General features: G+C 40.4%; 1 long non-coding RNA gene and 1 pseudogene across 1 annotated transcript in view; one reads left to right on the top strand and one right to left on the bottom strand.

Moving 5' to 3' along the window:
• The window catches only part of LOC136324337 (uncharacterized), a 138,732-nt gene that overhangs the window by 79,542 nt on the left and 44,638 nt on the right, over window positions 1-14,552 (bottom strand). The window lies entirely within an intron of this gene.
• Window positions 6,483-8,887, top strand: LOC136324336 (dual specificity mitogen-activated protein kinase kinase 1 pseudogene; annotated as a pseudogene).

The raw sequence follows: 14,552 nt of genomic DNA, 5'->3' as shown, positions 1-14,552 counted from the left end.
TGTTAAAATTGCATGTATGAAACCAAACTTGGTGTCATTAGAAAAGAAGTGTAAAGTTGGGATTTTGTGGGGCCCTTCAGAAGTCGGGGTCCAGGGCGCATGCCCGGTACACCCGCCGTTAAATCCACTGTTGGTTCTGGTTCTGGTTAATTTATTTTCTTACCTCATTCCTTTGACCCAGAGCCAGAAGGTGCCACATTCTCCCTTGTCTGTTCCCCAAACCCTGCCCATGCCTCCATTAGCCATCCTTTCATGAAAGTCTGCGTCTGAATCATCAGTGAAGTCCGTTTTCTCTAGCACACCGAATGAAGCCTGCTCTCCTTATTCAGTGTCTTCCCATCTCTCCTCCTGTCCCTCCTACTGGCTTCCTGTGATACTGAAAACGCCCCAATATTCTACCTTGACTCTGCAATACTTGTCTCCATATCACCTCTTTGCAGATAGAAACTGTGCCCAATAATCCTTTGAAGCCCTCACAGCATTTAGCGCAGAGCTGGACACGTAGTGTTCAGTGGCTGATGGTGTCACATGTTAGCGGTGGATACGTGAGTGAGTGCCTGCTCCCACCCCGCGGGCCACAGGGAGCGCTGCCGGGCTGCTGCTCCAGCTCCTCCGCCACTCTTTATTTTGCACTTTTGACTAGGTTGAGATAGTTTCCTCCAAATCTCTACGTGGCACAATAAGAGACATGAATTGAAGGTTAAAAGACTATACTTATTGTGGTGGACAGAGTAATGTTCCCCAAAGATGTCATGTTCTGAGCCCCAGAACATGTACAGTTGTTTGACTTCCTGGCAAAGAATAATCAAGGTTGCTTATTAGTTGAACTTGGGTAGGGAGATCATCCCAGATACTGCAGGTGGACCCAGTAACATCACAGGGTCCCTGAAAGTGAAAGAGGGGAGAGGCAGGAGAGAGAGGTGGAAATGCTGGCCGGGGGTGGGGGGGATGCACAGGTGAGTAGTGTGGGCAGCCTCTGGAAATGGGAAAAGGTGAGGAACCAGCCCTGCCAACTCCATTCCAGCGCTGAGAACCATTTCAGACTTTGGACCTCCAGAACTGGGAGATGATTCAGTTTATGGTGCTTTGTTGCAGCAGAGATAAAAAACTGAGTCAGGAACCAAAAAGTAACTGTCTTCTGTTAATGTGAATATGATTTAGTTTTATAGTCAAATATAGAATTAAAAAAAAAAAAGCTAGTTAGACTCTTCCCATCATTTGATTCATGTCTTCAATTCTACAGCAGGCATAGGCTGTAATAACAATTCACCTGAATCTAAATTTGGTCATTAAAAAAGAAGTTTGGAAATATGTGATGAATATTCAAGTCAGATCATCAGCTTTGTAAGAAGTTGAAAACTGTTTCTTCCCTATTTTTTGACCCACAAATGGCTACCTAGACTCTCCCCTGAAGAATTTTCTAGGCTGGCCTCCCTGATTTCTCCCCTGTAGGTCACCCCCAGTTAATTTGTTAATCAGGTCATGTACTCTCCTGAGTCCCCGGGCCTGCAGGGCGGAGTCCAAGCTGTGGAAACAAGTATTTAATCTAATCACATAGCTCAATTCAACAAAACACTACTGCCTACCCAAACCCATCTCCCCTGTCTAAAGACACTTTATCTTAGACTTTCTGTCCAGAAATGCAGCTAAACGTCTACAACAAAGAATTATCTGACTAAAAATACTAACGGTGCCGAGGTTGTTACACCTTACAGCCATCATCTGACTTAACCCTGGTCTAGATTGTTCACTGATTTCTTTATTATTCATTTATAACTTTAAAAACCAAACACTTGATAAATATCTATAGTTCTCTAGACCCTACATAAAATATGGTTTTAGAAAACTTAACAGTCTTGTTGGTGAGGCAGTCTCATTAACATTATAGTTCAGAGCAATGGTATAGTCACTAAAATATAAGCTATACAAGGTTAGGGAACCACTTCATTGGTGTACCCCCAGCACCTCATAAATTCTCAATAAATATTTGCTATTTGAATGAAGTATTCACTGCACAGAGATGTTCACAGCAGCCTATAGAAATCCATAAAAAGGCTTTCTTTTCTAAATTAAGATGGTCGGAGTAAGCATCCTGGAGAAGATTGTCCAGGCAAAGGGGAAGATGGAGTCGTGAAAGGGCAGGAATAAGAAGGAGAGATAAAGAGATGTGATTTCAGAGAGATCAGCTTGGGCATCATGACAGAACAACATACAGCCTCTTTGTTCCTTAGCTTTTCACATGTATATGCCATATTTCTCAAGCTCCCATTGTAAGCAGTTTGAAAGTTGGAACTATACCTAATCCATTGGTGTAGTATCTCCCTTCCCTCTTCTCCCTACTCAGGGCCAAAGCAGTGTCTTTCACAGAGCAGGTGCTTAGTAAGTGACTGTTACTAACCAATGTAATTCATTATAGGAAGAAATAAACAATGGCACTTCTGAAAACATGATACATGTATACTTACAAATATACCTTATTCTATAAAACAGATATGTTCTGGAAAAAATGTATATGCATTGAATTTTTGTAAATTTTAAATTCTAGCAAGTGGTTTTTTAATTTTTATTATTATTTTTAAATTTTTATTTAGACAATTAATTTTAATGGGTGACATTGGTCAACTAGAGTACATAGATTTAGAGAAAATATCTCCAGATCATTTTGACATTCGATTATGTTATATAATCATGATCTAAAGTCAAATCGTCCTCTGTCACCTTTTATTTGGTTTTCTTTATGCCCCTCCCCTCCCCCACCCCCTCTCTCTCCTCCCTTTACCTCCCCCTGGTAACCACTGCACTCTTATTATGTCCATGAGTCTCAATTTTATGTCCCACATATGTATGGAATCATACAGTTCTTAGTTTTTTCTGATTTACTTATTTCACCCAGTATAATGTTATCAAGATCCATCCATGTTGTTATAAATGATCCTATGTCATCATTTCTTATGGATGAGTAGTATTCCATAGTATGTATGTACCACATCTTCTTTATCCAACTCTCTTTTGAAGGCTTTTTGGTTGTTTCCATGTCTTGGGCACTGTGAATAAAGTGGTTTAAAATGTAAAGAAATCATCAGCTTTATTGGGTAATGCTCAATATTTTTGTGATGGTAAAATTTGCCTTTCATCTCACAGGTGTTTTTTTTTTTAATTCGATAAGAGGAAGGGAGGTAGAGACACATTCCTGCCTACACCCTCATCAGAATCCACCCAGAAAACCCACTAGGTGGTGATGCTCTGCCTATCTGGGGTATTGCTCTGTAGCTTAGCAACTGAGCTCTTCTTAGTGCCTAAGGTGGAGGCCATGGCATAGCCATCCTCAGCGCCTGGGGCCAACTCGCTTCAATCGACCCATGGCTACAGGAAGGGAAAAGAAAGAGAATGAGAGAGAGAAGCGAGAGGGGGGAGGGGTAAAGAATCAGATGGGCACTTTTCTTGTGTGCCCTGACCAGGAATTGAACCCAGGACATCCACACACCAGGCCGACTCTGTACCACTAAGCCAAACAGCCAGGGCTCCAGGTTTATTTTCTTTGTATAATTTAACTTTATGTGTATCCTGATTGTAAGCTTTAAGAGTGAAGAGAAGCATTACAGAGCCTCAGTGGCCTGTAGGACAATATTAAGCAGTCTAATTCATAGAAATATTTTAAGTTTCAGAGAAGGAGAAGGAACCAGAAAAAGTTATCTTTGGAAATAATGATTCAGCATTTTCCAAATTTGTTGAAAACTAAACCTACCAATCCAAGAATCTCAATGACTCTCAGCAGGAAACGCGTGCGCGCACACACACACACACACACATTATTAAGTAGTATTAAAATCAAATTGTGGAAAACCAATGAAAAGTGTCTTGAGTACTCTACTTTTATTTTCTGGTCTTCAGTTTTCTTTCACCTGTAAAATGGAAACACCCATCTTGTATATTTTATTTTTATATCAGAGGCAAAAATATGTAAAGCAAATAGCAGGTACTTAAGAAGGCCCCCTTGACATGGTGATTCTTAACCAAGGCTCAGGAACAGCCTGGGTCCAAAGCTTAACTCTGCAACTTAGGGATCTCTGGCAGGTTACTCAAACTCTCTGTGCCTCTCAGTTTTCTCACGGATGAAATGTGATTGTAACAAACAAACATAGAACTAATAGAGATGTGAAGATTAAATCAGATGATAATTGTAAGATACATCGCCTGTGACGAGTGTTCAAAAAATTTCAGCTGTTCTTGTTCAATGAGAAACAAGCAATCATGTTCTAGCACAAAAGTGACATCCTCATGTATGAGTTGTGCCTGCCATCCCAGTGCTGGGCGCGGCTCAGGCCCCTTGGAGAAAGTGCTATGTATTGGAGAAGGAACGCATCAAGCTTCACCCTGGGGAGTGAAGCTGCAAGATTGGGCAGAATCTAGTTCCTCTTAGGGTCTCCTGAAAGACTATTTCTATAACCAGCAATTGTTTTTCATAGAATAGACTTTTAATAAAAAGTTATTTCTTCCCAAAGAGTGGAGCAGGAATTTAAAAACTATAAAGGAATGTTAACACTGAAATAAAGGCTAAAGAACTGTCCCCTGGAATTTGGAGTAATCATTTTTGTTTTGGCCAGCTCCTGTGAGCTTTGGGATTGGAGGTTTGATGCGTGCTCTGTCAGCATTGATCCACTGGGATAAACTGTGCCATATAAACATGCACAGAGATGAAAGGGAGTCAACGTCCCTCTTCGCACAAGAAGAGATGATAACCGATTCACATAAAGGGAGGTCTGTCCACCATTCTGTCACCAAAATCCATTCTGCTTTGTCAACTTGACATCTTAATAAAGCCCTTTTATCTCAAAAAGATGAGGGTCTAATTTAGTAAGACCTTGTTTGCTGTGTCATTTTGAACTTACTTCATATCATCATGGGGCGAAGGAGTTGGAATCAACACTTCACTTCCCACTGATTTTACTGACAACACTGAGAATCTCATCTCAGAGGAGTGAAAGTAAGTGCATTTATTGGCAGCATCTAAATAAGAGAAGATCAGTGGTTTCGCTGGTGCAATAAAAACAACTTGATTTCACAAAAGCCTGTTTGAAACAACTTGATTTCACAAAAGCCTGTTTGAAGCCTCACAACTATACAATTGACACACTGGAAATTAGTCCATCCTCCCCTAAAGTATAGGTGAACTGCCTTTGTCAAGGTTCTTTTGGTATGTAATTGACAGCAACCCACATTTTCTTGAAGGGGAAAAATGCATTTAATGGACAGTTACCAAGTTCCCTTGCAGAAGCCAGGAGAGACTGGGCCCACCAGGTAACTGCAACCAGAACTACAAGTGAACAGGAATCTGGCCGTCTATTTCTCAGTTTCTTGTCTCTGCTTCGCTCAGTGTCTATGTTCTTCTGTTTACTGAGCAGCTTTTCATGATCTCTTTGCACACAGCTGAAGGCATCCAACCTACAGTTCCCTCAGTTCCCCTTTCTTGGTCATGTTCACAGGCAGACATTCATGGGTTATCTCTGAATCCTAACTCCAAATTACTAGGAGTCAAACCTCCCCTCTAAGCTCAGATCAGATGTCTTTTGGTGTTCTACTAAACATGGTCAAAGTGGGTACTAGTTTGAGGGACTGGATCATGTGACATCAGTATGAATGTCTGAGCTCCATTACTGTGGGGAGTTGGGGACTATTCTCAGAGAAGGAAGATATTTAGCACATATACCCACAAACATTAAAACAATTTTATAGAATAAATACTATAAAAAACATATTGTCTACTCTGCAAAGAATTTAACTCTTATTTCTTCAAAACGACAGATGTAAGGAGGAAGTCCCCACAATCAACACCGTGACATGTAGACAATAACATGAGGCCAGATCTATAATCATTAGAAAAACACAGCTTACTATCTCTGGGTCTCTTAACTGTCTTTTTTAATGGCCAACAGAAAAGACCTTTTTTTTTTTTTTTTTTTTTTTTTAGTGACAGAGACACAGAGAGAGACAGAGAGAGGGACAGATAGGGACAGACAGGAAGGAAGAGAGATGAGAAGCATCAGTTCTTTGTTGCGGCATCTTAGTTGTTCACTGATTGCTTTCTTATATATATGTGCCTTGACCAGGGGACTGCAGAAAAGTGAGTGACCCCTTGCTCAAGCCAGTGACCTTGGGCTAAAGCTAGTGACCCTGGGCTTCAAGCCAGTGACCGTGGGGTCATATCTATGATCCCATGCTCAAGCTAGCGACCCTGCGCTCAAACTGGTGAGCCTGCACTCAAGCTGGATGAACCCGAGCACAAGCCAGCGACCTCGGGGTTTTGAATCTGAGTCCTCCTCATTCCAGTCAGATGCTCTATCCACTGCACCACTGCCTAGTAGGCAATAGCAGAGTCTTTTTTATTTTAATTATTTTTTTTCTGCAGTTAGTGGGAATTTGAGTTCAAACCTAAATATTAGCAAAGATAAAATTTTATCTCGAATTTTGTACTGTTTATTTTTAAAGCATTAATATTTATAACTGAGCTGAAGTTGGTTTAAAGTATAATAAAACATGGGTTATTCCCTTGAGATAATAACCTTGGGAATATACAAAGGAGTTGATAAAGACTGAAGGCATTTTCCATCTTGATGTGCTGACCTGATGGTGAATTTAAACCTTCACCACAGTATTTTCCAGAATGTTGCTATGTATTTCTTAGAATTATGCAGTATCTGCTTGCCCTCAGATTTTTATCCTAAACTCATTCAGAATGGACTGGCTCTTCAGTTTCTTCTTTCTTTCTTTCTTTCTTTTTTTTTTATTTTTTTATTTTTTTTTATTTTTATTTTTTTTTTGTATTTTTCTGAAGCTGGAAATGGGGAGAGACAGTCAGACAGACTCTCGCATGCGCCCAACAGGGATCCACCCGGCACGCCCACCAGGGGCTATGCTCTGCCCACCAGGGGGCGATGCTCTGCCCCTCTGGGGCGTCGCTCTGTCTCGACCAGAGCCACTCTAGCGCCTGGGTCAGAGGCCAAGGAGCCATCCCCAGTGCCCGGGCCATCTTTGCTCCAATGGAGCCTCGGCTGCGGGAGGGGAAGAGAGAGACAGAGAGGAAGGAGAGGGGGAGGAGTGGAGAAGCAGATGGGCGCTTCTCCTGTGTGCCCTGGCCGGGAATCGAACCCAGGACTTCTACACGCCAGGCCGATGCTCTACCACTGAGCCAACCGGCCAGGGCCTTCAGTTTCTTCTTAACTTCCCACTTTTGAATGCATTTTGATGGACTCACTAAAAAACATAGTTTGCTGGTTTGTTTTGTTTTGTGGCAGACAGAGGGACAGATAGGAACAGACAGACAGGAAGAGAGCGAGATGAGAAGGATCAATTCTTCTTTGCAGGACCTTAGTTGTTCCTTGATTACTTTTTTATATGTGTTTTGACTGGGGGGTGGGAGAGCTCCAGCAGACCGAGTGATCCCTTGCTCAAGCCAGTGATGTTGGGCTTAAGCTGGTGAGCCTTGCTCAAACCAGATGAGCCCACACTCAAGCTAGCGACCTCAGGGTTTCAAACCTGGGTCCTCTGCATCCAAGTCTGATGCTCTATCCATTGCACCACCACCTGGTCAGGCACAGATAATATAGTTTTAAAAAATAATTTATGTGGAGCCAGCAAGTAGTTTTAGTGTGCCTATTGCACCCGTGCAGGTCACAGGAGATGAAGCTAGAGAGGACCAACCTGGAGGCTTTGCAGAAGAAGCTGGAGGAGTTGGAGCTGGACGAGCAGCAAAGGAAGCACCTTGAGGCCTTCCTTACCCAGAAGCAGAAGGTGGGGGAACTGAAGGATGATGACTTTGAGAAGATCAGTGAGCTGGGTACTGGCAATGGTGGAGTGGTGTTCAAGGTCTCCCACAAGCTGTCCGGCCTGGTTATGGCCAGAAAGCTAATTCACTTGGAGATCAAACCTGCAATCCAGAACCAGATCATAAGGGAGCTGCAGGTTCTACATGAGTGTAACTCCCCATACATTGTGGGTTTCTATGGTGCATTCTACAATTATGGCGAGATCAGCATCTGCATGGAGCACATGGATGGGGGTTCCTTGGATCAAGTTCTGATGAAAGCTGGAAGAATTCCTGAACAAATTTTAGGAAAAGTTAGCATTGCTGTAAGAAAAGGTCTGACATATCTGAGAGAGAAGCATAAGATCATGCATAGAGATGTCAAGCCTTCCAACGTCCTAGAGAACTTCCGTGGGGAGATCAAGCTCTGTGACTTTGGGGTCAGCATACAGCTCATCGACTCCATGGCCAACTTCTTCGTGGGCACAAGGTCCTACATGTCGCCAGAAAGACTCCAGGGGGACTCATTACTCAGTGCAGTCGGACATCTGGAGCCTGGGGCTTTCTCTGGTTGAGATGGCAGTTGGGCGGTATCCCCTCCCTCCTCCAGATGCCAAGGAGCTGGAGCTGATGTTTGGGTGCCAGGTGGAGGGAGATATGGCTGAGACACCACCCAGGCCAAGGACCCCTGGAATGCCCCTCAGCTCTTATGGAATGGACAGCCAGCCTCCCATGGCAATTTTTGAGTTGTTGGATTACATAGTCAGTGAGCCTCCTCCTAAACTGCCCAGTGGAGTATTCAGGATGGAATTTCAGGATTTTGTGAATAAATGCTTATTAAATAACCCTGCAGAGAGAGCAGATTTGAAGCAACTCATGGGTTCATGCTTTTATCAAGAGATCTGAGGCTGAGGAAGTGGATTTTGCAGGTTGGCTCTGCTCCACCATCGGCCTTAACCAGCCCAGCACACCGACCCATGCAGCTGGTGTCTAAACATATGGCAAGCAGCAAAGAGCGAGTCTCCCGCCTGGTGGCATTTCACATTGCTTTCAGGTCTCTTTCCCAAGCCTCTGTTCAGACATGCATTTCACCTATGAAAAAGGATGAAGAATATACAGTATGTGCCAAAATTCTGTTCGTGTCATTTTTAATATTACCATCTTTATTCTTTCTATCATTATTCCCCTAAGTGGATTGGCTTTGTGCTTGGGGCTATTTTTGTGTGTCGATGATGAAAACATGTGCAACTGTCTTATAGTGAACCTTTGGTGACTGTGGGTAGTCATTCTTACTGAAAATTGCACTGCTCTCCCTTCTCCGTGATTGGCTGGCTGCCTATATTTTGAGTATACTTTGACACTTGGTGCTTCATTCTTGCCAGGCATACCTTCTTTACCTGAGGAAGGAGCCTGGTAAGATCCTTCACAGGCAGTGCATGTGAAGCATGCTTTGCTGCTAGGAAAATAAGCATCATAAAGTGTATATCATGTTATTTTATTATGTTTTTGCTTTTGGTGTAGAATTCAGCAATTTCCATCAAAATCTAGTCAGAGCCTTTCACTGCCATGATGACTGGGGCTTCACCAGTCTGTCTACTCTGATGATTTGTAGTCTTCTGGTTGTATTTCTATATTTATTTTTAAATATACTGTGTGGGATATTTAGTGGTATATGTCCCTTTAAGTTTGGATTAGTATTTCTAAATGGTGGAATTACTTTGAATGTTACAAGAGTATCAAGGCATTAAAATGTATGAGATTTATCTTTCCCCAAATCCAAGTACTGATGCTATTGTAAACAGCAGTGTGTATACTGCCTAAAAATTGTATGAAAATCCTTTTAACCATTTTAATCCAATGTTTAACAAATCTAATCTCTTATTCTAATAAATATACTGTCAAGTTAAAAAAAATTTATGTGAAAAAAATCCATACATTTTAGAGATGTAGATAAAAGTATATTGGGATAACATTGCATAATATCTGAGATTTGCCTTAAATACTTCAGCAAATAAAAAGAAAAAAGAACATTATGAAGCTTTGTGCTAAGGTCTAAATAATAGGTATATTGAAATGTATTGCATTATTCCCAAAAATATATATATACAAATAGCCTAGAAACACATAATAAGATGCACAATATCATTAATTAGGAAGATGCAAATCAATACCACAATAAGATACTGCTTTACATATGAATCAGCCTTTACTATATTGTGCTTTGTCAAAAAGCCAGACACAAAAAAGCTACCTATTGTATGATTCCATTTATATGAAATATCCAAAGCAAGCAAATTCAAAGAGACAGAGTAGACTCCAGGCTCTGAAGAAGGGCAGTTTGGAGGGAAATGGGGAGGAATTGCTAATCCTTTCCTTTTGAGGTAATGACAATATGCTGGAATTATATAGTGATGATGGTTGTACAACTTTGCGAATACACTAAGCCCATTGAATTGTACATTTTAGAAGGGTGAGCTTTATAGTATGTTTATTATATCTAATAAACAGAATGTTTTAAAAATTATTTCTTTGGTCCCTAGGAAATTTTTAAAAGAAAGAAATTGATATTTAAGTACAAGTATTTAATTAATTGGGTAATTGGGCAATTAAATATATATATATTTCAATTACCTAAGTCCTGACTGGCTAAGCTTTTCTATTATCTCAGATAAGAATCAATATTTAAGAGGTAACTAAAAAAGGATGCATATGGCGTTCTTACTCCATATTTAAAGCTGTTCTTCAGAGTTGGTATCCTGCTAGCAGTACCTTTAACACCAACCTTCCATACACTCTCCTTAGTACTAGCTACAAAATACTAGTGTGCATTTCTGAAGAAGCTAGAAGGGTAATGAAAGCCCTACAATGTCAAGGCTAAAAGACTAGAACAAGGCAAATCTAAATTTGAGCCCCAGATCCACCACTACTTGTGTGATCCTAAATTCATAGTTTCTACATCTGTAAATCAGACATCATCATCTTGAGTTTGTTCATGAGATTTTAAAAGGTGATGATTTAGAAAAAGCATAGTGCAGGTGAAGGTATGTGAATTGGTTTTCTATTGCTGCATACTTAAAACACCCATGTTATCTCACTAGTTCAATGGTTCTGGAGTCTGGACAAGGCTTAAATTAATATCCAAGCAACACTCAGGGTGTTGCAAAGCTGCAGTTAGGGGAGAGCCAGATTGTGGTCTCATATGAGGCTCTCCTAAGGGAAGCTCCACTTCCATTTTCCCCCAGTTATTGGTAGGATTTACTTCCCTTTAGCTATGAGTACGCCTGAGTTTTCTGCTTTCTTGCTAGAAGATGATCTCATTTCTTAAGGGCCCTCTCAGGTCATAGCCACATGGCCAGTGAGGGGATTCAACTGGTTTACACCAGTTCAGCAGAACTGATATCTAATTATTTTGTTGAGTTCAATGAACCAGTTGTTAAAAAAAGCACTTGTAATCAGAGTTTTCTCTAAGATGGGTGCCTGGGCAGCCACCCAATGTGGAAATCACAAATTTACATTCTTTTTTTAACATTCATCTGCTCAACAACTGATTCTAAGTGCCTATAGTAATGTTTATTCTGTCCATAAGTGAAAAAAATGCAGGTGAGGACACTAATCAAGAAGTAATATGGAAATATCTTAAATAAATTTTATTGTTTTTTGCCAGGTATTATTTCACATATTTTCATTAATATTTTAAAACTTTTGTATAACAATCTAGTTTTGTGTACCTCCTTTATTGTTCTTATTTAAGTATTAAATGCATGAAATAATAAACTACCTTTCAGTATATCGGGTTTTTTTTTTACATAAAATGGACATTAGGGCAGAGAACTGGTTGTTAAATTATTTGAGTCCCATCACTGTGTGCAGCCCTCTCACAAGATGGCAGCTTTCTTCTTCAAAGCCAGCAAGTCAGTCTCTTTCTCTTCAGCAAGGGCTCAATCTCTCTGTTAAGGGCTTTTCCTGATTAAGTCAAGTTTACCCAGGATAATCTCCCTTTTGCTTAACTTAAAATTTCAAAATGATTTGAGACCTTAACGCAGTGGTTTTCAAAGTGTACGCCAGGATGCACTGGTGCACCCTAGAAGATTTCCAGGTGCATCTTATGGTATTCCAGAAAAATGTGTGCCTGTTGGGGACCAACAAACCAACAGGGTTTTGGAGTTTAGATTTTTGGGGGACACAGGTGTGGGGAATTGGCTGTAAACTGATAGTCTGCCCAATACCCCACCTCACTTGCCTGATTAGGTTGCAAAAGGCTGTTAAACTGTGGTGCTAGATTGTTTACACTACCCCCCATGTTCCCTAGGAAGACTGGAGGCAAGTTTCTTCTATCCTTTGTTTGGTGTAAAGTTAAGATAATATGTATGGCAGGGGTTTTCTGCACACAACACAAGAGTAAAAAGAAAGAAATTCTTCAATGTATTGACAAGGAAATGGGAGTTTGTCTTTCCAATATATGCCCAAACATTGAAGAAATCACTAGGACACATCAGGCTCATGTTTCTCATAAACACAAGAATGAAAAAACTTATTTGCGCAGGGACCTGCCAAATGTACTAAATCTTACTAAGAATGTATCTTTATATATAAAAAGCTAACTTTTTTGTCATTTATTTATTTATTTATTTATTTATTTATTTATTTTGTATTTTTCTGAAGCTGGAAACGGGGAGAGACAGTCAGACAGACTCCCGCATGCGCCCGACCGGGATCCACCCAGCACGCCCACCAGGGGCGACGCTCTGCCCACCAGGGGGCAATGCTCTGCCCCTCTGGGGCGTCACTCTGCAGCGACCAGAGCCACTCTAGCGCCTGGGGCAGAGGCCAAGGAGCCATCCTCAGTGCCCGGGCCATCTTTGCTCCAATGGAGCCTTGGCTGCGGGAGGGGAAGAGAGAGACAGAGAGGAAGGAGGGGGAGTGGAGAAGCAAATGGGCGCCTCTCCTATGTGCCCTGGCCGGGAATCAAACCCGTTCCCCTGCATGCCAGGCTGATGTTCTACCGCTGAGCCAACCGGCCAGGGCCTTTTTTTATTTTTTAATCCCTCTTTTTTAAGAATTCTAAAAAGCATAACTCAAAAAATGTAACATAAAAGTGTTTTAATGTCAGAATAAATTTAATTTTGTTGTATTTATTTTGTTTAATTACCATAAAAGCACGCTTGGACTTTATTTTCTTATTAAATATTTGACTTAATTATTATAACATATTTATCAGAAATTAGTATACAGTGCACCTACAATTATTTGTAGGATTTTAAATGCGACCCAACTTCAAAAAGTTTAAGAACCACTGCCTTAACATTTCCGCGAAATTTCTTTACCTTTGCAGTATAGTGTAATCTACACATGGGGATGAATCTCATCATATTCAGAGATCCTGCTCACAGTCAAGGAGTAGGGACGATACAGGGTATATATACCAGATTGTAAATATTGCTGAAATGAAGATGGGGATGCAGATATCTTTTCTCAGTAGTATTTTTATTTTCTTTGGACAAATACCCAAAAATGGAATTGTTCCCTCATATGATAGTAGTATTTTTAATTTTTTAAGGAACCTCCATACTGTTTTTCATACTTGTTTACCAACAATAAACAGAGTTCTCTTTTCTCTACATCTTCACAAATATTTGTTATTTTTCATATTTTTAATTATAGCCATTCTAATAGTTGTGAGGTGATATCTCATGGTTTTAATTTGCATTTCCTTGCTGATTAGTGATGTTGAATATCTTTTCATGTGCCTATTGGTATCTGTATATCCCTTTTGGGAAAATGTCTATTTGAATCCTCTGCCCATTTTTAAATCAAATTGTTTGTTCTTGTTTGCTATTGAGTTGTATGAGTTTTTCATGTATTTTGTATATTAACCACTTATCAGATATGATTGGCAAACATTTTCTCTCATTTAGTAGGTTGCCTAGGTATTTTGTTGATAGTGTCTACTGCGCTGCAGGTTTTTGTTTCTTTTTTTCTCTTCTTTTAGTTTGATGTAGTTCCACCTGTATATTTTTCCTCTTTATTGCATTTGCTTTTGGTATCAAATAAAAAAAATTCATTGCCAAGACTGATGTCAGGGAGTTTACTGCTGGTGATTTCTTCTAAGAATTTGCTGGATTCAGGTCTTACATTCAAGTCTTTAAAATTTTTTGAGTTAATTTTTTTTTTTTTTTTATAATTTTATTTTTTTAATAGGGTGACATCAATAAATCAGGATACATATATTCAAAGATAACAAGTCCAGGTTATCTTGTCGTTCAATTATGTTGCATACCCACCACCCAAAGTCAGATTGTCCTCTGTCACCTTCTATCTTGTTTTCTTTGTGCCCCTCCCACCCCCTATCCCTCTCCCATTCCCCCCTCCCCCCCGTAACCACCACACTCTTATCAATGTCTCTTAGTTTCACTATTATGTCCCACCTACGTATGGAATAATACAGTTCCTGTTTTTTTCTGATTTACTTATTTCGCTTCGTATCATGTTATCAAGATCCCACCATTTTGCTGTAAATGTTCTGATGTCATCATTTCTTATGGCTGAGTAGTATTCCATAGTGTATATGTGCCACATCTTCTTTATCCAGTCATCTATTGATGGGCTTTTTGGTTGTTTCCATGTCCTGGCCACTGTGAACAATGCTGCAATAAACATGGGGCTGCATGTGTCTTTACGTATCAATGTTTCTGAGTTTTGGGGATATATACCCAGTAGAGGGATTGCTGGGTCATAAGGTAGTTCTATTTTC

The sequence above is a fragment of the Saccopteryx bilineata genome, chromosome 2, assembly GCF_036850765.1.
Source record: "Saccopteryx bilineata isolate mSacBil1 chromosome 2, mSacBil1_pri_phased_curated, whole genome shotgun sequence".
Classification (NCBI taxonomy): Eukaryota; Metazoa; Chordata; class Mammalia; order Chiroptera; family Emballonuridae; genus Saccopteryx; species Saccopteryx bilineata.
Note: the sequence above shows the minus strand (reverse complement) of the source record. Positions and strands in the feature narration are given on the sequence as shown.